The 24,109-nt window shown below is 38.9% G+C and overlaps 1 protein-coding gene across 3 annotated transcripts in view; it reads right to left on the bottom strand.

The window, feature by feature from the left end:
• Positions 1-24,109, bottom strand: part of CTNNA2 (catenin alpha 2) — a 1,090,206-nt gene that overhangs the window by 270,555 nt on the left and 795,542 nt on the right. Inside the window, exon 1 of one of the 3 annotated variants that reach the window (XM_054577630.1) lies at positions 11,362-11,461. The exons of the other annotated variants lie outside the window; for them this stretch is intronic. The gene's annotated coding sequence lies outside the window, so the exon portion shown is untranslated. Of the gene's footprint in view, positions 1-11,361; positions 11,462-24,109 lie in introns of those variants that run through there. 3 annotated transcript variants of the gene reach the window in all.

Here is a 24,109-nt window from a genome sequence, read left to right as displayed (position 1 = left end):
TTTCTAAATTACAGTCAAGTTATAAAAATACAGGGATAGTTTAGTGTATCCCAAACAGACTAATCATTTAATTAATCAAAATTTTTCCAACTGTAGCCCATGATCTGAATTTTCAGGTTTCCATGAAATTCTCTTATTAGTAGAATTTGAGAACAATAAATTTTGAAGGGATTTCCTGGTAGTAAGCCTAAAAATAGGATCAAATATCCACAATTAAAGCAATAGAGCTTAATTCTGATGAATTAGACACTCTATATCAAAACATAAATTTCTAAACCAAACCACCTAATTAGAAAAGAAACAAAAACAATATAAAACAGGCACAGCCTACACATCATTTCATAGGAAGTCCCTGAACAAAGAAAAAGAAAGTCAAACCAGTTTCCCAAGTTTCCTGCCTGTCATTGTCACATCTAATATAAAGACATCAAAATAAGGTTAACTAGACGTGATGGACAAAGAAAAAAAGTAGACTATCAATCTTATTAAACAATAGAGAGCTTAAGAAATTTTGATTACATTAACAGTTGACAAAATATCACTCACATACAGCGAACAAGGACCCTGATCCAGACAATATTTCAGAGCTTCTCCTGGTAAACTGCTGGTTTCCCAATATTTTCTGAAAATTTGCTCCCAAATTCCTCATCCTATTGTCCCAACCTCTCTGCTCCCTTGTAATTAAGTCCCAGTCCTGAGGGAAGAGTTTCACTGAGTACCCCACAATAATCGCCGTTATGCCAAGCCTGCCCATTCTGAAACATCCTCTACAGCCCAGATCAAGCCCTGCCTCTTCTTGACCCCCGAGTCTACACAGAATTCACTCCTCCCTTAACCACAATAGCAATTATCATAGTCTTCTGATGTCCAACCTGAGAATTACCCCTTATACAAATCCCTGCATAATCTTCTGTGAGCAAGCTGGCACCAAGTCTTGTCCCACATCCCTCAGACTAAAGTATCTGGCTTGTAGCTGCCTCCTGACTTCCATGTTCTGGTGAAAAAAGCAGGAATAGTGCTAAACGTTGTCTGAATTTTTTTCTGTTCACTAAAAATAAGTTGAACTGAATTAATCATTGTTGCTCCCAAATTTTTTTATCAATCTTATGAAGATTTAAAAAACTGATTTAACTGATTTAACACTGATTTTTTTTTTTTAAAAACAAACTATTGGAATAAGTTGGCAGTAACCCCCAAATTGTTTAGTGATGCATCTTATCAATTGTATATATTACAGTAAAATAAAAATATAATCATGTTTTGCATTTGACTGTATGCATATATGAATATGTGTGTATATTGAAAGTTAACTACCATTATATTTTAACTGTGTGGGTATTCTCTGCATTAGTAGAAATTCCGTGAGAGGAAGACCATGGCTCCTTGTATCAGACTCAATGCTCCAAAAAGGAGTTTTCTTTGTATATAATAAATCCTTGTGGTTAATGATGGGATAACTGTTACTCCCAAAGGATAATGGGAGTCAAAGAATGTGATTGCCAAGCTTCCCTGGATGAGTGGACCATAGACCACTGATATAGATGAATCACAAAATCATAGTCCTTCCAGAACCTACTACTGACCTGTTTATGTGCATCCATAGCTATCTATTTGGCCAGGTACAGCTAAGAGAATGCACAGTGCCAGCTGTACAAATGACCTTAGTCTCCCAAGGACTTGGGAGACTAAGATTTATGGTGAGAAGAGAAGGATGCTTTGATCAAGAAATCAGTGTTATCTTACTCATATGTGAAATGATACTGCAAATGTAATTACTAGACCACAACCCCACTAATACTTCCTTTAAGTCCTCTCCCACGTTTTCCTTCCTTCAAAGGATTTATGACATCATGGATACAACAATGATAAGTTACATCTTGGTTCTGATACCTACAAGCTGTGTAACCCTTGGCAATTCACCTAAACTCAATACGTTGACATACTTATTACCTTTGGTATGTCAAGGAAGAAATGGCCCTGCCGGATGAGAAAGCCGATGTGGCTGGCCTGCATGTGTACCCGATGCTGATGGGGAGCCAGTGGGGCAGCTGCTCCTGGCCTACACATGCCTTTGTAGCTGGGGCCTCTGGAGACGGATCTGAGCAGCAAAACCACACATCTTTTCTACCTTCCACTCACAGGCAAAGTCTAGAGATCAGCATTAGAGAATTATTTTAACCCATGTGTAATAACTCTAGAAGTCCCACATTAAAATACTAATAGAATTGAGAGAGACCTGACATAGCTAATTTGCTTAGTGGTTTTTCATCTGTTTCTCCCATTAGGCTGGACACTTCAAGGGATTAGTCACTTCATCTGCGCGTGTGTTTCACTAAGACCAGTACCTGGCACATAGTTCTCACTGAGGCAGTGATACAAAATGGTTGTCATTTGGGGACATTAGGAAATTGATTTCTAAACAGAACAGAGGAAACCTGTGTGTGGAGGTTGGGTGTATACTTGAGACTTGGCAGCGCAAACCCCAATGTTGACTATAAGAAGTGACAAAATCCTCTATAAGAAGTGAAGCTAGGTAAAGGCTAAACGTTCGGTCCTGATTTGTTCACTCCACCAGTTAATACTGAGACCCACATGAGTACCACAGTGCTAGGCACTAAGGACACAGGAAACAGTCATGGTCACTACCTACATATAGTTATAGTCTGCAGCACTGCTTCCTACCCTAAGCACTATTGATAACTTGAGCCAGATAATTCTTTGTCGTATGTGTGTTGTGGGTGGAGGGGTGCTGCCCTATGCATTCTAAGATATTCAGCAGCATCCTTGGCCTTTACCAACTAGATGTCATAGCATCTCTCCTCTAAGTTGTGACAACCAAAAATATCTCCAGACATCGTTAGACGTACCCTGGGGACAGGGGCAAAATTGCATCCACTTGAGAACAATTTGCCTGATAAGTGAGAAAGATAATTTAATAAGCAATTATAATGCTGTAAGATAAGTGCTATGACACAAATAAAATGCACATGAAAAGAACCAAACAAACTGAGGGGTAGTGGTTAAAAAAAACAGAACAAAAAACCCTGCTTCCCCAATGAATAATAAAATAAAAACACAGTGGCTACTTAATTGATGTCTACTATGTTTTAAACACTAGACTTTGATTGCTTATTTAATCCTTATAAAATCCCAATACATTAACCACTTTACAGGTGTGTGTGAAGACAAATAAGCTTTTTCTGTATTCAAAGAATAAGCATGGGCACAGGAGGTATCCTGGATTCTAAACTCAAATCTGACTAATTCTTTGGAAATGGAAAATTTATAAGAGAGAGAAACTTTTGCTACATGAGAGCCAAAGCAACTCACAGATTTAGGAAGGAAGGTAGGAAGAAAGGAAAGAAGGAAAGAAGGGAGGGAGGGAGGGAGGAAGGGAGGAAGGGGACCTTGTCTAAATATAGGGCTTGCATAGGAGTGAGACACTAAGTAAATGTATCATTGAAAGAATTTAAATTGGAAATTGGCCCATGGACTGGCCTGGCCTTCCCCAAACAAATACCTGCCATCTTATTACCATCCACAGAACTGATCCTCACATACCTTCTAATTTGTTTCCACTGTCACAGCATAATGGATTAAAATACAAAAAAAGAAAAAAAAATTAAATTGCCTCTCTTCACTCTCAAATGTGTCCCAGTTTGGACAACAAGTTTTATGATCACCTTATTGTAAGTCTTGAGCTGAAGGATTATTAGGCCAGCCATTTTACATCATCAGAATTACTGTGTGAGAATCCAACCCATTATTTGATTGGTATTTTTAATCATACATATGTTACTTCACTCATCTGCCTAAAATTTTCTATTGCCAACTTAACACCTGCAAGATCATACCCAAAAAGGTCTTGGCCAATTTGATCTCAGTTTGGCTTTCCAATCTTATCTCCTACCTGCAACACAACCCCATGTGTTAGTCACTATTTCTCCAACAGACTGAACTTTCATGCCTCTGGACTCTCACAGGGCATTGTCAATGCCTATATTCCCTTTAACATTTTGTTCAATGACATTGACCACTGTGTTAGACATGGTAATGTTCTCCCCTTCACTCCTGACCTACCTATTGGAGATTTGTTCAAATGTCATTTCCTCTTAAAGAATCCCTCATTTTCTCAGACATAGTTGCTCTTTTCTATGTGTGCTTGCATTACACTTTGTCCATTCTTCTGTTATGGTTCTTCTAATCCTGTCATCACCAGTTCATGTGCCATGTACATTCCTAGCATGTATTCATTATCTTTGTTTCATCAATGCCTTGTACTACCTGTTACTCAATTGGCATTTGATAAATATTTGCTGATTAATGACCACTGGTAACTGTTGAAATCAGAATTGACCACAGTTTGGAGAATCACTAGGAATTTATTGAGTGCCTACAATGGCCTCATTGTAGGCCTGAGCCTTCGCTTTGTAGCACACACAAGGAAGAGTCAGTGAAAAGCCAGAATACCTGCATCTTATCTCCTATTTTGCTTCTTTGTCTTTCTTTGAAACCAGGCAATTCACTGGACTAGATTAGACCCCAACTTTCTTATATCTAATGTAAGTTGTTAGAACTAGATCATTTCTGTTATGATTATTATTAATTATTTTTACCAATTATAAGTCATCTTTGGTCATGGGATCCTATGAAAGTCTGTTGACTGAGTTGTCAATAAATCAGCATTGATTTAACTTTATTATCAATATATTTTCTCAATATATTTACACATAGTTTCTTAATTATACTATACTACATGTTTGTTAAATATTTGAACTACTCATTTAAATAAAGTGAAATAAGAAAGACTCCCCCACCCCCCAAACACACACAGCCCTTCCTGTACTGAAATTATTCATAATATTTTGCCACCTCTCCTACCATTATTCCCCATTCTAAGGTTGAGATATATATATGGTCTGTCCAGAAAGTATCCAGTTATGTAATATGAAAAATAGAAATATTTATTGAAGAAGATACAAGATACAAGGAATGGTACATACAACAATGACACCTCCATCCCCTTCAAAGAAGGCACCTTGGGACCTCACACAGTTCTCCCAGTGTCGTTAGCAAGTGCAGCATGATGTTCCTTCTGCTCTTGGAGCAGAAGCTGCAGAATGAATTTTGCCACAACATGTTTCATGCCAAGATCCTGTGTCAAAAATCTCAGACACAGTAGTTGTTGGAATCCTCAGATTAGTTTCTAGTTTTCACACTGTCAGTCTCTGATCTTTGTTGATTGTAGTCCATACACATTTAACATTCTCAGGTGTTCTGCTTATTGCAAACCTTCTAGAATATGGATCACTTTCAACAGATTCTCAACCATCTTTGAAGCATTTGTGCCACACTTACTTGCACTGCACTCATTGCATCATCCTTGAAAGCCTTCTGACTCATCCAAAAAGTTTCTGCAGAGGAATGTTCAAGCTTAATGCACTTTGACACAGATTCGTCGCTCTACTCACTCAGTCATTTTGAATACGACAGTCACACAGTATATATATGCTCACTCAACATGCTCACTCCATGGAGTCTACTGCCCCCACTGACTAGTACAGAGAAGTCATCATTATTCACTCATGAACAATCTAGTCTGCTCTCCCTGGCTGCCAGGTTACATCGATGTTAAGCAAACTCTTATTATATTAGCAATGACTGGACTTTCCTGGACAGACCTCATCTCTCTCTGTCTCTCTCTGTCTTTCTCTCTCTCTCCGTCTCTCTCTCTCTCCCTCTGTGTGTGTGCGTGTGTGTGTCCTGCCCTACCCCCAAATCAGGCAAACCTATCAGCCAGTCGCAAACTCAAAACAGACTGCTAAGAAGAGTTAGTAACATTTGGAATATGTCACTAAATTTAGAGTTTGGTTACATAAAAAGGAGAATCTGACATCTCCCAAACTCTATGTCATCTAAGTATTTTAAGAACAAATCCAGTGTTCATGGATAGGAAGAATTAACATCATTAAAATGTTCATAGTACCCAAAACAATTGATAGATTCAATGCAATTCCTACCGAGATTCCAACGTATATTTCACAGAATTAGAACAAATATTTCAAAAATTCATATGGAACCACAAAAGGCCCTGCATAGCAACAGTGGTAATCCTGAGAAAGAAGAACAAAGTTGGGGAAATCATGCAGCCTAACATCAAACTATATTATAAGGCCATAGTAATCAAAGCAGCCTGGTACTGGCAAAAAAAAGGACATGTAGATTAATGGAACAGAATAGACAGCTCAGAAATAAACCCATATCTTTATAGTCAATTAATATTCCACAGAGGAAATAAGCACATACAGTGGCCTAAAAATAGTTTATTCAATAAATGGCTTGGGTAAAATTGGACAAATACATGCAGAAAAATGAAACTAGACCGCCTTCGTACACCACACACAAGAATAAATTCAAAATGGATCAAAGACTTAACTGTTAGACCCATATCATAAAAATCCTAAAAGAAAACAGGCAGCAAAATCTCAGACATAGCTTGTAGCAATGTTTTATCAGATGTCTCCCCACGCAAGGGAAACAGAAGAAAAAATAAACAAAAGGGACTACATCAAACTAAAACTGTTTGCCCAGCAAGGGAAAAATCAACAGAATAAAAAGACAAGCCACAGAATGGGAAAACATATTCCCCAATACATTGAATAAGGAGTTAATATCCAAAATTTATAAAGAACTTAAAAAACTCAACACTAAAAAAAAAAAAATTAAAAAATGGGCAAAAGACCTGAAAAGACACTTCTCCAAAAAGGACATATAACTAGCCAAAAGACACATGAAAACATGTTCAATGTCACTAATCATCAGAGAAATGCAAATTAAAACATCAGTGAGATATCATCTCACACCTGTCAGAGTGGCCATCATCAATACATCAACAAACAACAAGTATTGATGAGAATGTGGAAAAAGAGGAACATTTTTTGCACTGTTAGTGGGAATGCATACTGGTGCAGCCACTGTGGAAAGCAGTATGGAGATACCTCAAACAATCTGCCTTTTGACCCAGCGATCCCACTTCTGGGGATATATTTGAAGGAACCCAAAACACTAACTTGAAAGAACATAGGTACCCCTATTTTTGTTACAACATTATTTACAATTGCCAAGATATGGAAGCAACCCAAGTGTCCATCAATAGATAAGACGGTAAAACAACTATGGGATATTTACACAAAGAAATACCACTCAGCCTTAAAAATGAAGAAAATTTTACCCTTTGCGACAGTATGGCTGAACCTAGAGAACATTATACTAAGTGAAATAAGTCAGTGAGAGAAGACAAATACCATATTTCACTCATACATGAAATCTAATGAACAAACAGAACTAACATGAAAAATAGAGACAGACTCATATATAGTGATCAGGATGACAGGTATGGAGGGACGGGAGTTAAAAGGGACTAAAAGGAAAAGCCCAAAAAGGAAAAAGGACTCATGGACATGGACAAAAGTGTGGTGATTTGTGGGGGGAGGGGGTTATAAGGGGACTAAATGGTATTTGAAAAAAAATACCATAAAAAAAAGAACACATATATAAAAGAACCAAATCCATGCCTAAAATAGACCATCAAGTCACCTATACTTTCAGCAGTCTTTGTGTTTATGTTTACTTTTTCCACCCAAATTAGCCTGCTTTCTAACTTTAAACAAAATGTTTAAAAAAGTAGAATCTGTGTATAGGGTTGTAAATTCTCCAATCTTAGCACATTCATATAAAAAATTTATAGAAAGAAGATTATATGTTGGGGTTTAGCATTACAATGTGAAACAACTCCTATCCCCTAAATTCACCCAGTTACTAATAATAATTTAAAATCATTTTAACTAAAATATGAGCAGCATTTCATAGTTTATGACGTATGTTTCTGTGTATTATTTCATTTTAATCCTCAGAACAACCTGTAACTTTGGTAGTATTTATAATCTCTATTTGCAGATATGAAAAGTCCAAATGGTAAAGAGCATGCAGACAGAATATTGGACATTCAAGATTTAATGCAAACATATCTCAAAATACCTTATGACATTGTTACTGTTCCGGAGTTTAATCAAACTCTAAATTATATCTAAATTGATACTGTATGATATCTGCCCACAGGAATATGGTTTTCTATGGATGTGTCAAGTCATTAGAAATGAATTTTGCATGCATTTATTTAGTAATGTAGATTCTAAGTTATTGAGGCAGGCTAGTAAGAACCTCGGAAAACTTTTTGGCAAGGGAATAGGGAAACTGAGACAGGTAGCTAAACAGACAGCTGAGATATTTGTAGCTTGCTAATAAATCACAAAGTCTTATCTTCCTTTATCAAGGACACTTAGAAGAAAATGGTTTACACATTCCATACTGCTCCAGCACTGACCTGCCTCTGTTCTGGTCCCTCCCCATGACACTCTTTAAAGGTGGAACTGACCAGAGAATGACCCTGATCCCTTCTATACACTCATTTTGATGCATCAACATATCAAAGGATACACCTGGACAGCTGATAAATATTCTGATTGAGACCTCCCCTAAAATTTCCACATTTAGAACACAGACAAAAATCCTTAAAACAAAGGACCCAGTGCAGGCTCTTCTTTGAACACACAGGTTCTCTCACCTCTCCCCTCCCCTGTTTCTTTTTTTAGACATACATGTTTACTTTCTTTTTCCTAAGCTTTAAAGGTTCCTATGAGACTTGCAACCAGGAGAGCAGTGGGTAGCAGCAGCTCCTCCCGGGCTAAACCCCTAAACTTGTCTCCAACAGTCCTCCTTTTTCCTCTATTACTTTTTTCCTGAGCCCACAGAGCCCTGAAAGGCTTACTTCTTCTGCCTTTGTGACTTACTTTCTAAAGGGGCCTTGGCAGCTCTGTCTAGGTACACTCCTGTTGCTGTGATCTTGCCTCTTCTATCTTAAGCCCTTCCTTTGTTGCACTGTCCCCAGTTTGTTTATTATTGTTTAATAAACAAACTCTCAAAATCACTTGGACTCATGTCTTGAATTCTTTCCTGCACAAAGTCAAGAACCTACACATTCTAGACCATGCTAGGGCAGACCCAGTTCAGGCTGCTTCCAAACCCTTTTAGGTGATATGATGATGATGAAAACCTGAATATAATGGAAAATACCTTAGAACTCAACTGCTCAAAGTCACATTTAAACACAATCCCATCTCAACAAGTTTTTGGTGGTGTAACTGCACAGAAACATTACTTTTCTTAAGGTATGCTTTTACTTTGATCTCTTTCCTTTGACTCAAACTCGCTTCACCTAGTGCCCTAGCTTATCCACCTCCCTCTCCCTTTCTTAATCATTAAGCCTTCAGGACAATAAGGTTCTGGTCAACATATAGTAGTGTTAGAAACAAAACCTCGGGTCTGATGACCACAGAGACAGTTTCAGTCAAACAAGGATAATAGCTAGGCCTCAGTAGTGTTTCAGCTCCAGAACAACCCTACTGACTGAAATCTTGCAAAACCAGATGAAGTGATGCCATGGCTGACATCAGGACCAGATGCAATGATCAACCACCCCTAGCACTGAGCAATCAGTAGAGACCATGACCTTGACCAGAACCCTAACTCCCTTAGTCACCATGATTAATGATTTTCTCTGTATAACCCATCCCCTAGAAGTCACTGGGGAGCCATGTCTTTAAGCATTAGCTACCTGTGACTCTGGGCATGATACTATTTCCTTAGTAAGTCTTTTTTTTTTTTTTTTTGTTGAAAACTCCTGTCTGTGTCTTATCTGGCTTTGATGAGTGCATGCAAATGGACCCCTTCAGTCTGGTAACACTGGGGAGCAAAATAGAGCAGATTCTATAATTTCCGGTATCTCCTTGGTTAAATGATAAAGAAACTCACAGAGAATAAGAGGATATGATTTCTATTAGTTGAAACAGCTAGTTAGTATTGAATATTTACCTGTTTTTTAAAAACTGTATCATTACATCCTAAAACTTTTCTCACACTACTGCCAAGTGGAATATAAAAGTGAAAAAATCCAGTTAATCATAATGCTGGTTCTTACCAAGCATAAAGCAATTTGTAAACAGCTGAATGCTCAACCGACTTTTTCAATTTGCATCTAGATATTTGGTCATAGTGTAGTTGCTGGCAAACAAAATCTAATAAAATTTTTTAAATCTTAAGATACTAATAAGTGCTACCATTAAAAATATGTCTGCTACGGTCCAAGTAACTTACTTATATTATTTCCCACCTCCACAATAACCCTAAAACAAGGTCTTTTAGCTCCTTTTAATTGATGTATAATGGAGGTTCAGAGGCCATAAGAAATATGCTTACATTCATAAAACTAGTGTTAAAGAAAAACCCAAAAGCCCAAAATGGTATCACTTATGCTAAAAGCCCATGGTGTCAAATCCAGATTTAATACCTAATCTAATTGCTGTTTTAACCTGTCCCAGAAACATAATGTTAGTCAACCAGTCTGGAATTTTCTGGTCAATACCCATAAGGTAATCTATCTGTTGGGCCTTGTCTCTCTCCACTGCTACTCCCCATCCTCACCTTCATCTCGACCCCCTCAACAACTGAAAGAAAATGAAATCTACATGATACAGTTCTCTTCCCCTAAAAAGATGTCCAGGCCACCAGGTAATCTCTTTTGTTAATAGCTCCCCTACCACACCCTTTTTCCTATAAAAACCTTTCATTTGGTACCAGCATTCAGAGCATCCTCCTACCTGCTAGATGGCATGTACCTGATTCATAAGTTGCTTAATCAAACCAATTAGGTCTTCAAATGAACTCAGTTGAATTTTTTTGTTAACAGTAGTCAGTTGAAGGTTCTACACCTGTGCCCTGTCCGGTCCACCACAGGGACATACTGTATAGCAGTGCAATGGAAGGGAAGGTTTATGTGACAATGAAGGGGTTCTCCACTTTTTAATTTTCCATGCAACATCCCTGAGAGATTTGACACATGCCACCAGATGTACTGGAGTAAGACAGAAGTGACAATGAAGGAGACTTAAAGAGATATTTTTAGAAAGACTGATCCAACATTATGAGAATCCACCATCACTACCACCAGGGTTGAGATCCCTAGCACCAAATACTCAAGAGATTGATGGTTCCCATTGGTTAGATATGCAAGTTTCAAAAGGCCATCCACAGGATGCCTCCATAAAAATTTTCTAATGTGTTTGTGAAATACTTCCAACCAAGCCCCCAATACACACACCCACCACACCATACCACACTGCCTTGTGTTGTTTAAATTTACAATGAGAATATGACAATTACAGATAAAAGAAACCTGGTTAGTTTAATTTAACCCTGCATTTCCATCATCTACTGTACCACAAAAACATTTTCCCCCCGTCATACCCGTTAAAATCTCAAGGAACAGCTATTCCGAGGAGCACACTGGGAGCCCATGCAGAACAGGATGTTCTCTGTGGCCTCTCTAACTCACTCAGGCGCCTACTGCCCCAGCGGCAGAGCTGGAAGCAGAAGTCCTTGCTTGGGACTTCCCTGCAGTGAGAACAGTCTCCTGGCAATGGGGTATTTGTTTGGCATGTTAAGTGCTCTATGTAAGAAATACCATCATCTAATCCTATCACCTTTCAGCTCAAGGACATAAGTGACAGCCATTGGGTTCCCTGTCAGCTTAATTAGAAGAAGTGAAACACAATTAGAGGGTATTAGTGCAAGGCTGGGACAGAGCAGCAGCAGGCCCTGAGGGGAGGCCTCAACAGCAGACCACAGGGAAAAGCACACTCTTCTCCTCTGACAATTTCATTGAAAGTCTTAATTACAATGCTACAGTAGGGAGAAAATTGTTTTACAAATGCCATTACAAACACAGTCTGAGTGCAGGAATCTTTTCATCTAAAAACTAATTAAAGCATTATTTCCTCTTAGAGTGCAATGGTAAGTGTAAGGTTTTTGGGGTTTTTTTTTTTATGAAAACAGTTATACAATCTAATGTTCCTTATATTTAGACAGCATCTATTTAAAACTATCTAGGGGCCAAAACAATCTTAGAAGTTAGAAATACTATGAAGAAGATAATAAAATGGAGATTTTGAAAAACATACTATTGTGATACAGACAAAAGGTTCAATGAAATGTTTCTGCTAAAATGTGAATGTAAAATGCTTATGTATAGCAGCTCAATCATTCTGATGAGCACATTTTTAGAAAATCATGTAAAAAACTCATTAGAAAGAAAATCCTACCGCCAACTTTGATGGAACAAGATTTTTTAAGTGACCACTAAAGTAAGCTGTAAGAGGGCTCAGGTTCCACGCCATTCACAGACGCATTGACAGCACGGAAGAGCGGACGCTCACCCCGATTTCCTCATGGAAAGAAAGCTGGTCTCCGACTGACTTTAAAATGGTTCCTTGAATTTCATAGTTTAGAAACAATGGGATGGTTGAGTTGAGGGAAATTTCTTAAATTTTCTTGGGACTCAAGTAGTTCCCCCTTAGCTGCCTCTTAGTCACTTAGCAGCCTTTGTGGCCATCAGATCGACTGTCGAAGTATCACAGGGCTTGTGTTCAAGTAACCTTCATTTTAGTTAATAATGGTCCAAAAGCACAACAGTAGTGATGCTGGCAATTTGGATACGCCAAAGAGAAGCTTTAAGGTTCTTCCTTTGATTGAAAAGGTGAGTACAGTATGATAAGATATTTTGAGAGATCACATTCACATAACTTTTATTACAGTACACTGTGATTTAGTCTATTTTATCATTAGTTATTGTTCATCTCTTGCTGTGCCTTATTTATAAATTAAACTATATCATAGGTATGTCTGCATAGGAAAAAAATAGGGAGTTTTGTACTGTCCATGGTTTCAGGTACCCACTGGGGGCCTTGGAATTTACACACTAGAGATAAAGGGGATTACTCTATTTCATGTATGTAGGTAGAACAGAATATTAATTCTTGAATAGAAATGGTAAAGATGATAATACCACCACTAAGTGGATATCACTGTTAATTATAGGGAAGAGGCAAAAGGCCATGTGTACAGATAAAAGGGAGGAAGTGATGTTATAAGGTGGCTGAAGCCCAGAAATAATTTGGAATTATGGAGTGTTGGTTCATGTCCAAGCCAATCCAACCATTACTCCTGCACTTAATCCCATCACTAGTGATAAACCCAAGTTCTTCCTCGCACTAGCTTCCAGGGCCCAGATTCACATCAAGGGCATCTTTCACTTGCTTCAAAAAGATAAAAACATTCTGCTTTAAGAAAAGGCTGATGACTAAAATCTGCAGAGGAAGCGGAGGTGATTATAACAGGATTATTTGCTTAAGAAAAGGGTTTTCTGTAGGCTTATTTTAAATAGTGAGCTCCTCTAAAGACTCTAAATGTTTATTTATAGATCGTCAATTATGTGGGTGGGGGGTTTCGGATGTGTGGGAGAATGCCGGGGAGAAGTTACTTAATCAACTAAATTATTAGGAGCCATTGACAAATAGAAAACAATCAGATAACAAAATATTGGTTTCTTTTCTCTCAGATAATAATAGAGAGGTCCAAGGAAATTTAATTTTAAGATACAAATACTGAAATTACACCACATTTTCAGGAACAACTGAACCAGGCACCAAGTTTACATTTCATATTTGCATCTCCTTTAATATTCATCATTTTGTTTTTTGTAAACTTTTAAAAAGAGAAAGAAGAAACAAGAGCGTTTTAGAAATTAAATTGACCTTCCCTATTAAACTTGATCAGGAACATACAATTTATAAAACACACTGTCAAAAGTTTATTTTCCAAAGCCTTTTCTCCCAGAGTCACTGGTGAAGCAACAAAACAGTAAGACAGGAACACAGATATTTTTAGCAATGTTAGTGGCACAGCTTTCTCCTGAGGCCAAACTTAAATCAGATAAGGGTCTCCAAGGACCTGAAAGGGAAGAAACCACCCATGTACTGTATTTGACTTGATCCTCTACACACAAATTTGATTTTAGAAACAGAACCAGAAAACATATTATGGACTATTTAAGGATGACACATTTCAACAGCTATTAAAAGGATGTTATCACTCCCATTGCACACAAGAAAATTAACCATAATTGAGTGAGTGACAACTGCATAGCACAGGAATGGGATTGAGACAACTGGTGTTGGGAAAAATAGAAATGGGAATAATGAATAGTTGATAGAAATTCCATTTTGCATTGGGTTAATCACTGGTCTCATGAAAATGTATTTCCTGCCTAATATTTATAACAAGTTTTTTTAAATATTTTATATTGTTATGAATAATTTCTAACTTGCATTGTAATTTCCAGGATCATATTAGCCACATGGTTTATTGGTGTGTACCTACCCATTTGCCTGCACCATCATAAAAATGGGACAGGACTCAATCGTGAGTATAGAACCCCACCTGTACATGGGAGAGGGTAACTTAGATTTGACACATTGTTTATATAAGTTTGGTGTCACCAATGCTTAAATAACCTGGTGATGAGTTTAGTGTCAAAAGAACAAAGCCCCACCTCAATGCTGGGTTTCAGTCAATGGAGAATTTTCCTAACTTGATTTTACTGAAGAGTCCTAGTAAAGTACTTGAAATTCTTTGACTATTCAATATAATTTTTACACCTAGCATTAGCATGGAAATATTCTTAGTCATTTTTGTTTTGCTCATATTTTAACCCAAGATACGTCAAATATGTCAAATCAAACTAACTCTGGATTCAAGTAGTGGCATTAGCTTTTTTTTTTTTTTTTGTTTTTTAAAAGCACTTACCAGGAAATAAAACATTTCTTTGGTTGTTTTTCATCAAATCTAAACTCTTTACTCATACTTATATTGAGTTTTTCTACTAAAATGTATCTTGTAGTATTTCTAACCAAAATAATTACTTAGAACATGTATTTTTAATATATTTCCTTAAACTATAAGGTTATCTTTGTGATTAACTTAATAGAGTTTAATACAGCTTTTAATTTACTGAGATTTCTTTGTAACAATAAAATGGAACTTGAACACACTGATAACAAGGGAACTGGTAGGCAAAATTTATAAAAACTGGTTTTATGGGTAAGACACGAGAGAGATTAAATGCTGAAATCCAACACATAAATGTGGAACTGATTCCTTTCTTTTCTTTTCTCCTTCCTCCCTCCCTTCCTTCCTTTCTCCCTCTCTCCTTCCCTCCCTCCTTTCCTCCCTTCCTTCCTTCCTTCCTTCCTTCTTTCTTTTTCTTTTCTTTCATGTTTCTTTCAAGGATTCTAGGCCTTAAATAGACTTAATCAGAAGGGAAGATGTAGGAGGTGCTAGATGAAATAAGGTGAAGGGATTAGCCAAAGAACATATATGCTTATGTGATGAATCACATTTATTGATTTGTGAATGTTGTGCCAACTTTGCATTCTCAGAATAAATCCCACTTGATCATAGTGTATGATCTTTCTGATGCATTGCTGTATTTGATTTGCTAATATTTTGTAGATAATTTTATTATCTATGTTCATCAGGGATACTGGCCTATAATTTTCTTTCTTTGTAGTGTCTTTATCTGGTTTTGAAATTAGGATAATGATGTAAAATGAGTTTGGGAGCCTTCCTTCCCCTTGGATTTTTTGAAATAGTTTGAGAAGGAGAGATGTTAACTCTTCTCTGAATGTTTGGTAAAATTCACCTGTGAAGCCATCTGGTCCAGGGTTTTGTTTGTTGTGAATTTTTTTTATTACTGCTTCAATTTCACTAAGTGTCTATTCAGATTCTCTGATTCTTCATGATCTAGTTCTGTAAGATTGTATGTTTCTAGGTATTTATCCATTTCATCCAGGTTGTCCAGTTTGTTGGCATATAGTTGTTCATAATATTTTCTTACAATATTTTATCTTTGGTGTCAGCTGTTATTTCTCCTCTTTCATTTTTGATTTTATTTATTTGGGTTCTTTCCCTTTTTTTCTTGATGAGTCTTTTTAAAGGTGTGTCAATCTTGTTTATCTTTCAAAGAAGCAACTCTTGGATTCATTGATCTTTCACATCATTTTTTTAGACTCTATTTCATTAATTCTTTTTTTTTTCAGGATACAAAATTATTTTCTTTAATTTATAAATCATGTTATTCTATTACAGTTGTCTTAATTTTTCTCCCTTTACCCCCCTCCGTCCATCCCATCCCTACCCCCCTCTCCCATGGTCGATTCCCAATCTGTTGTCCATGTCCATGGGTCATTCCTACATGTTCTTTGTTTAGTCTCTGCCCCTTCTTTCCACCATTGTCCTCCTTCCCCATCCCCTCTGGTCACTTTCAGTCTGCTCCATGTTTCTGTGCTTGTGGTTTATTTTGTTTGTTAGTTTATTTTGTTGAATGGAGTCCACTTATAGGTGAAATCACATGGTATTTGTCTTTCATCGACTGGCTTATTTCACTTAGCTTAATATTCTCCAGTTTCATCCACATTGTCGCAAAAGGTAGGAGTTCTGTATCTCTCTCTCTTTCTTTTTTTCTTTTTTTCTTTTTTTTTTAAATTAATTTATTTACTTTTTAAATACATTTGTTTCTGCCTTTCCCCCACCTCTTTCCCTTGCCCCCTCCCACCTTCCCTCCCTCAGCTCTTCCCCTTTGGTTTTGTCCATGAGTCCTTGCTATATGTTCCTTGACTTTCCCCTTCCCTTCCCTTTCCCTGCACCCCCCCCTTCCCTCTTGTCTCTGTTGATTTCTTTTCCTTTCAGTGTTGCTGGTCATATTTGCCTTGCTTCTTTGCATTGTTGGTTAGGTTCCGCTTATAGGTGAGATCATATGGTATTTGTCTTTCGCCCCCTGGCTTATTTCGCTTAGCATGATGCTCTCCAGTTCCATCCATGCTGTCGCAAAGTTTAGTACTTCTTTTTTTCTTTCTGCTGCGTAGTATTCCATTGTGTATATGTACCATAATTTCTTGATCCAGTCATCTACTGATGGGCATTTAGGTTGCTTCCAACACTTGGCTATTGTAAATTGTGCTGCTATGAACATTGGGGTGCATAGGTTCTTTTGTATTGGCGTTTTGGTGTTCTCAGGGTATAGTCCCAGCAGGGGAATCGCTGGATCAAAAGGCAGTTCCATTTTCAGCTTTCTGAGGAAATTCCACACTGCTTTCCATAGTGGCTGCACCAGTCTGCATTCCCACCAACAGTGGACTAGGGTTCCCTTTTCTCCACAGCCTCGCCAGCACCTGTTGTTCGTGGATCTGTTTATGATGGCCATTCTGACCGGTGTGAGGTGGTACCTCATGGTGGTTTTGATCTGCATTTCTCTGATGGCTAGTGATGCAGAGCATCCTTTCAAATGCCTCTGGGCCCTCTGTATCTCCTCCTTAGAAAAGCATCTGCCCAGGTCCTTTACCCATTTTTTGATTGGATCGTTTGTCTTCTTGGAGTCAAGTCGAGTGAGTTCTTTGTATATCTTGGAGATCAAACCTCTATCTGATGTATCATTAGCAAATATATTTTCCAAAATGGTTGGCTCCCTTTTCATTTTGCTGATGTTTTCTTTAGCCGTGCAGAAGCTTCTTATTTTGATGAGGTCCCACTTGTTTATTCTTTCCTTTATCTCCCTTGCTTTAGGAGACATATCAGTGAAAAAATTGCTGCGTGGGATATCTGAGAGTTTCCTGCCAATGTTCTCCTCTAGGACTTTGATGGTGTTGCGACTTCTATTTAAGTATTTTATCCATCTTGAGTTTATTTTTGTGTATGGTGTCAGCTGATGATCCAATTTCAATTTTTTGCATGTAGCCATCCAGCTCTCCCAACACCATTTGTTGAAGAGGCTGTTATTGCTCCATTTTATGCTTCTGCCCCCCTTTGTCGAATATTAGATGTCCATAGAGACCTGGGCTTATTTCTGGGCTTTCTATTCTGTTCCACTGGTCTATGGGTCTGTTCTTGTGCCAGTACCAGATTGTTTTGAGTATAGTGGCTTTGTAGTATAGTTTGATGTCTGGTATTGTGATCCCTCCTACTTTGTGTTTCTTTCTCAAAATTGCTGCGGCTATTCGAGGTCGTTTATGGTTCCATATAAATTTTTGAAATGTCTGTTCTATTTCTGTGAAATACGTCATTGGTATCTTAACAGGGATTGCGTTGAATCTATAAATTGCTTTTGGTAGTATGGACATTTTAAGGATATTAATTCTTCCAATCCATGTGCACGGTATATGCTTCCATTTATTTGTGTCTTCCTTAATTTCTTTTTTCAATGTTGTATAGTTTTCTGCATACAGGTCTTTTGTGTCTTTGGTTAAATTTATCCCTAGGTACTTTATCTTTTTTCGTGCTATATCGAATGGTATATTTTTCCTGATTTCTTCTTCTTCTATTGCATTGCTGGTGTACAAAAACGCCTTTGATTTCTGAATGTTGACTTTGTATCCTGCTGTTTTGCCAAATTCACTTATTAGGTTGAGGAGTTTTTTGGTAGAGTCTACAGGGTTCTCTATGTACACTATCATGTCATCTGCAAACAATGATAGTTTTACTTCCTCCTTTCCTATTTGGATGCCTTTTATCTCTTTCTCTTGTCTGACCGCTGTGGCTAGGACTTCCAATACGATGTTGAAAAGAAGCGGTGAGAGCGGACATCCTTGTCGTGTTCCCGATCTTAGTGGGAAAGCTTTCAGTTTTTGCCCGTTGAGTATGATATTGGCTGTAGGTTTTTCATATATGGCCTTTATTACGTTGAGGAATGCCCCATTGATTCCCATTTTGCTGAGTGTTTTGATCATAAATGGGTGCTGTACCTTGTCAAATGCTTTTTCTGCATCTATCGAGATGATCATGTGGTTTTTGTCTTTTCTTTGATTTATGTGGTGTATCACGTTTACTGATTTGCGTATATTGAACCATCCCTGCATCCCTGGGATGAATCCCACTTGATCGTGATGGATAATCTTTTGAATGTATTGCTGGATGCGGTTTGCCAATATTTTGTTGAGGATTTTAGCATCTATGTTCATCAGCGAAATTGGCCTGTAGTTTTCTTTCTTTGTAGGGTCTTTATCTGGTTTTGGGATCAGGGTGATGCTGGCCTCATAGAAGGAGTCTGGGAGTCTTCCCTCCTCTTGGATTTTTTGGAATAGTCTGAGAAGGGCAGGGGTTAGCTCTTCCTTAAATGTTTTGTAAAATTCTCCTGGGAAACCGTCCGGCCCTGGGCTTTTGTGTGCTGGGAGTTTCTTGATGACTGCTTCAATTTCCCCAACTGTTATCGGTCTGTTCAAGCTTTCTGTTTCTTCCTCCTTCAGTGTTGGAAGATTATACTTTTCTAAAAATTTGTCCATTTCATCAAGATTTTCAAATTCCTTGGCATATAATTGTTCATAATAGTTTCTGATAATCATTTGTATTTCTGTGGTATCAGTTGTTATTTCTCCTCTTTCATTTCTGATATTATTAATTTGGGTCCTCTCCCTTTTTTTCTTGATGAGTCTGCTTAAGGGCTTGTCAACTTTATGAATCTTTTCAAAGAACCAGCTTCTGGATTGGTTGATCCTCTGAATTGTCCTTTTTGTCTTTATGTCATTCAGTTCTGCTCTAATCTTGACTATTTCCTTCCTTCTACTTGCTCTGGGATTTATTTGTTGTTGTTTCTCCAGTTCTTCAAGTTGTAGTGTTAGGTCTTTTATTTGAAATGTTTCTATCTTTTTGAGGTAAGCCTGTATTGCTATGAACTTCCCTCTCAGGACCGCCTTTGCTGTGTCCCATAGGTTTTGGACAGTTGTCTGTTCATTTTCATTTGTTTCCAGAAATTTTTTGATTTCTTCTCTTATCTCATTATTGACCCATTCATTGTTTAATAGTGTACTGTTCAGTTTCCATGAGTTTGCACGTTTTTGAAGTTTCTCTTTGAGGTTGATTTTGAGTTTCAAGGCCTTGTGGTCTGAGAAAAAGTTTGGTATTATTTCAATTTTCCTGAATTTACTGAGGTTTGCTTTGTGTCCTATCATGTGGTCTATCTTTGAAAAACTGCCATGAGCCTTTGAAAAGAATGTGTATTTTGCTTCTTTGGGATGTAAGGTTTTATATATGTCAGTTAAGTCTCTTTGATTCAGTGTGTCATTCAGCGCCACGATATGTTTATTAACGTTTTGTTTGGAAGATCTGTCCATTTTTGACAGTGGGGTTTTGAAATCCCCTACTATCAGTGTGTTGCTATCTATATCTTTTTTGAAGTCATCCAACAATTTCCTTATAAACTTGGGGGCTCCTATATTGGGAGCATATAAGTTTACAATGTTGATGTCTTCTTGATAGATTCTTCCTTTAAGTATGATAAAGTGCCCCTCTGGGTCTCTCTTTATGGCCTTTGCTTTGAAATCTACTTTGTCTGATACAAGTATGGCAACGCCAGCCTTTTTCTCATGTCCATTTGCTTGGAATATTGTTTTCCATCCCTTTACTTTCGATCTGTGTAGGTCTTTTGCTCTGAGGTGGATCTCTTGTAGGCAGCATATGTGTGGGTCATGTTTTCTTATCCATTCAGCTACCCTGTGTCTTTTGATTGGGGCATTTAGTCCATTCACATTGAGAGTTATCACTGATAGAAACTTACTCATCTTTTCTCTTTGTACCTGTGTTCCTCTCCCTCTCCTTCTTTTCCTTCATCTTCTTAAACCAGTCCCCTTAGCATATCTTGGAGTGCTGGTTTGGTAGAGATATATTCTTTTAGCTTTCTTTTGTCTGGGAAACTCCGTATTTCTCCTTCTATTTTAATGGAGAGCCTAGCTGGGTAGAGCAGCCTTGGCTGTAGGCCCTTGCTTTTCATGGCTTGGAATATTTGTTGCCATTCCCTTCTGGCTTGTAGTGTTTCTGTTGAGAAGTCAGCTCCTAGGCGTATCGGGGCCCCCTTGTATGTTACTTTCTCCTTCTCCCTTGCTGCCTTGAGGATTCTCTCTTTGTCTTTGACATTTGCCATTTTAATGGTCTTGGATGGGCCTCCTTGGGTCCTTCTTGAGTGGGGTCCTCTGTGCCTCCTGGATCCATGAGAGCCTTTCTCTCCTCAAATTAGGGAAATTTTCCACCATTACTTTTTCGAGGAGGTTCTCTATTCCTTGCTCCTCTTCTTCTCCTTCTGGTATCCCTATTATACGGATATTATTGCGTTTCAGGTTGTCCTGCATTTCCCTAAATGCTTCTTCATTCTTTTTGAGCCGTTTTTCCATTTCTTGTTCTTTCTGGGAGCTTTTTTCTACCTTGTCTTCCATCTCACTGATTCGATCCTCAGCTTCATCCAGCCTGCTTTGGATTCCTTCTACTGTGTTCTTCAATTCAGAAATGGTATTCTTCATATCCTCTTGTGTCTTCTTGATAGTTTCTATGTCCTTTTCCAGGCTGATATAGTTTGCTGTAAGATCCTGATAGTTTCTCTGCAGTTTCTCATAGTTATCTTTGAGCTGGCTGAGCTCATTGAGCTTCCTTAGAACCATTGTTTTAAATTCCCTATCTGATAGTTCCCTTGCCTCTATTTCATTGAGCTCTCTCTGTGGGGAGTCCCCTTTTCCACTCATTTGGGGGGGAACTTCTTTTTCTTCCCATTTTTGTGAGAGTCTGTTAAGTATTTTTGTCCTTTACTTTTCTTTCTGGGCTTGCCTCTGATGATGTCAGTTGTTGACCTTATAGGGCCTTGGGTTGTTTGTTTGAGCCTTTCAGGAGTCTAATGCCTGTGTCTGACTCCTGCTTGGAGCAGCTCTGTGACCCCTTCGGTCAGGGCTGGGCTATTTTTTGGGATCTCTCTGCGCTCTAACGCGGCCTCCTTGAGAGCGTTCCTAGCGCGGCAGGGTCCCCCACCTGCCTGGGCTCGCATGTGTTTGCCCCAGACCAGGGGGCTTATTCGCGACCTCCCGTGCTCATCTGGCCTCCCTGGCACGCGAGCTTCGCGGCACTGGTCAGTTTAGGGTCTTCTATTGTGTGTTTTCCCCGCTTTTGGCTCTTTGGGTGCGTTGCTTGCCCTCGCCAAATGGGGACTACGGAAATGGGAGGAAATCAGCTCTAGGACTCTCCGGTTAATCCTGTTTCTGGTCTCTCCTCCAGGGACTCTGGGCAGCTCTACTTATTTTGTGGGCCGCTCCGCAATCGCGGCGGGTAGGTCAATTTATGCCTGCCCTTGCCCCTCTGTGCAATCCCTTGCAGGCCGTATGGGTGCCAGTCTGTGTGAGGCCTTGCCGGCAGGTGCAAGCGTTTGCCAGCCCGCGTGGGTCACACACACGCTCGCCAACCCTCGCCAGTCACTCGGCGCAAGTGTGCGCGCCTGCTCTGGGTGTTTTGGGGGTGTCTATGTTTGCTTTTCGGCTTTTGGCTCTTCGCGGGTGTGGCCTCTTTCTGCGCAATGGAGACTTCGGCAAGGAGAAGGAGTCGGGACTCCCCGGTTCCTCCTCCTGTTCTTTCCCCAATGCCTCTGTCTCCAGTCTCTCCTCAAGGCTCTCCCAGACAGTCTGCACTCAGCCCCGTAGCTCACGCTCGTACAAGCTGTGTGCGGAGCGCACAAAAGGCAGGTTAATTGATTCCCTTATGCCTGAGCGAGATGGTAGCTGCAGAGTGCGAAGTGCGTTATCACCCGGGCTCCACCGGCCGCAGAGTCAGTTCTCTTCACAAAGTTTTCCTCACCAGTCTTTTCCCAGGCACCAGTCCACCCTGCTGCCGCCTGTACCCAGCGATCAAGGAGTGTGGCTGCCGCTGCAACTTTTGCGTTTGCCCTTTAAATGTCTTTTTGCATCCCCAGCCACCTGTCTCTGGCAGAGAGCGCCCCTAAGCTTTTTGGGGTTGTGTTTTGTCTGTATTTTCTCGGCTTTAGCTGCTGTAGTTTAGGGGTTCCTGTTTATGATTCAGACCCCGTTCTTCTCGGGGGGACGCTAACTGGCCGTTTCAATGTCCCTCTGGTGCCAGTGCCCGTGCGCACCCAGCCCACCCTCTCGAGCCTCCACCGCAATTCTCACCCGTTGGGATGTGTGAGAGTAGAATCCACTGTCCGCAGCACCAAGGCTCCTCTCCCACTATCGCTCCACTGCTTTCCAGGTGATTACTCCATTATTTAGTTGCAATTCCAGTTTGGTTTTGGGAGGAGGTCAGCGTGACTCCCTTTCACTCCTCCGCCATCTTTCTCTCCCTCCTCTATTTCATTAATTCTGCTCTGATCTTTATTATTTCCTTCCTTCTACTCACTTTAGGCTTTGTTTATTGTTCTTTTTCAAGTTTCTGTAAGTGTAAGTTAGATTGTGTATGAGCTTTTTCTTGTTTTTATTGAGATAAGACCTAGTAGTTGATTTTGTTGGATATAAATACTGTTACCTTAGCTTTTATTTCTTTTCCACTTGTACGAAATACTTTTATCCATCCCTTCACTTTTCGTCTGTGTGTATCTTTCAATCTGAGGTGTGTCTCTTGGAGGCAGCCTATATATGGATCTTGTTTTCTCATACATTCAGCTACCCTCTGTCTTTTAGTTGGAGCATTTAAGCCATTTACATTTAAGGTGATTATTGACAGATACATATGTAGTGCAATTTTATTGTTAGACTGTTTTCCTCTGTTTTTTTTCTTTTTCTTTCTCTTTTTCTTCTTCCTCTTCTTAAAGCAAGCCCTTTATATGTGTTGCTGTACTAGTTTTTTGTTAACAAACTCCTTTAGCTTAACTGCATAGTTATATCAGCAAATGCAAAAACAAAAGCATTGGATAAAATCTAGCACCCATTTAAGATAAAAAATCTTAGCCAAGTGGGAATAGAAGGAACATACCTAATCTTAAAAAAGGCCAGATATGACAAATACACAGAGGGCATCATACTCAATGGGCAAAAATGTGCTCCCATTAAGATCATGAAAAAGACAGGGATATCTACTTTCACTTCCCTTACTCAACATAACACTGGAAGTCCTAGCCACAGCTATCAAAGAAGAAGAAGAAATAAAAGGCATCCAAATTGGAAAGGAAGAAGTTAAATTGTCTTTATTTGCAGATGACATGACATTGTACATAAAGAACCCCAAAGGTTCCTCCAAGAAACTACTAGATCCGATAAATTAATTCAGCAAAGTAGTAGGATACATAATTATATGCAGAAATCAGTGCATTCTCATATGTCAATAACAAACTAACAGAAAGGGATATTAA

The sequence above is a fragment of the Pteronotus mesoamericanus genome, unplaced genomic scaffold (assembly GCF_021234165.1).
Source record: "Pteronotus mesoamericanus isolate MK-2021 breed Mesoamerican mustached bat unplaced genomic scaffold, CSHL_Meso_final contig_44, whole genome shotgun sequence".
NCBI lineage: Eukaryota > Metazoa > Chordata > Mammalia > Chiroptera > Mormoopidae > Pteronotus > Pteronotus mesoamericanus.
The sequence above is the reverse complement of the archived record's forward strand: the minus strand, read 5'-3'. Positions and strand labels throughout refer to the sequence as shown.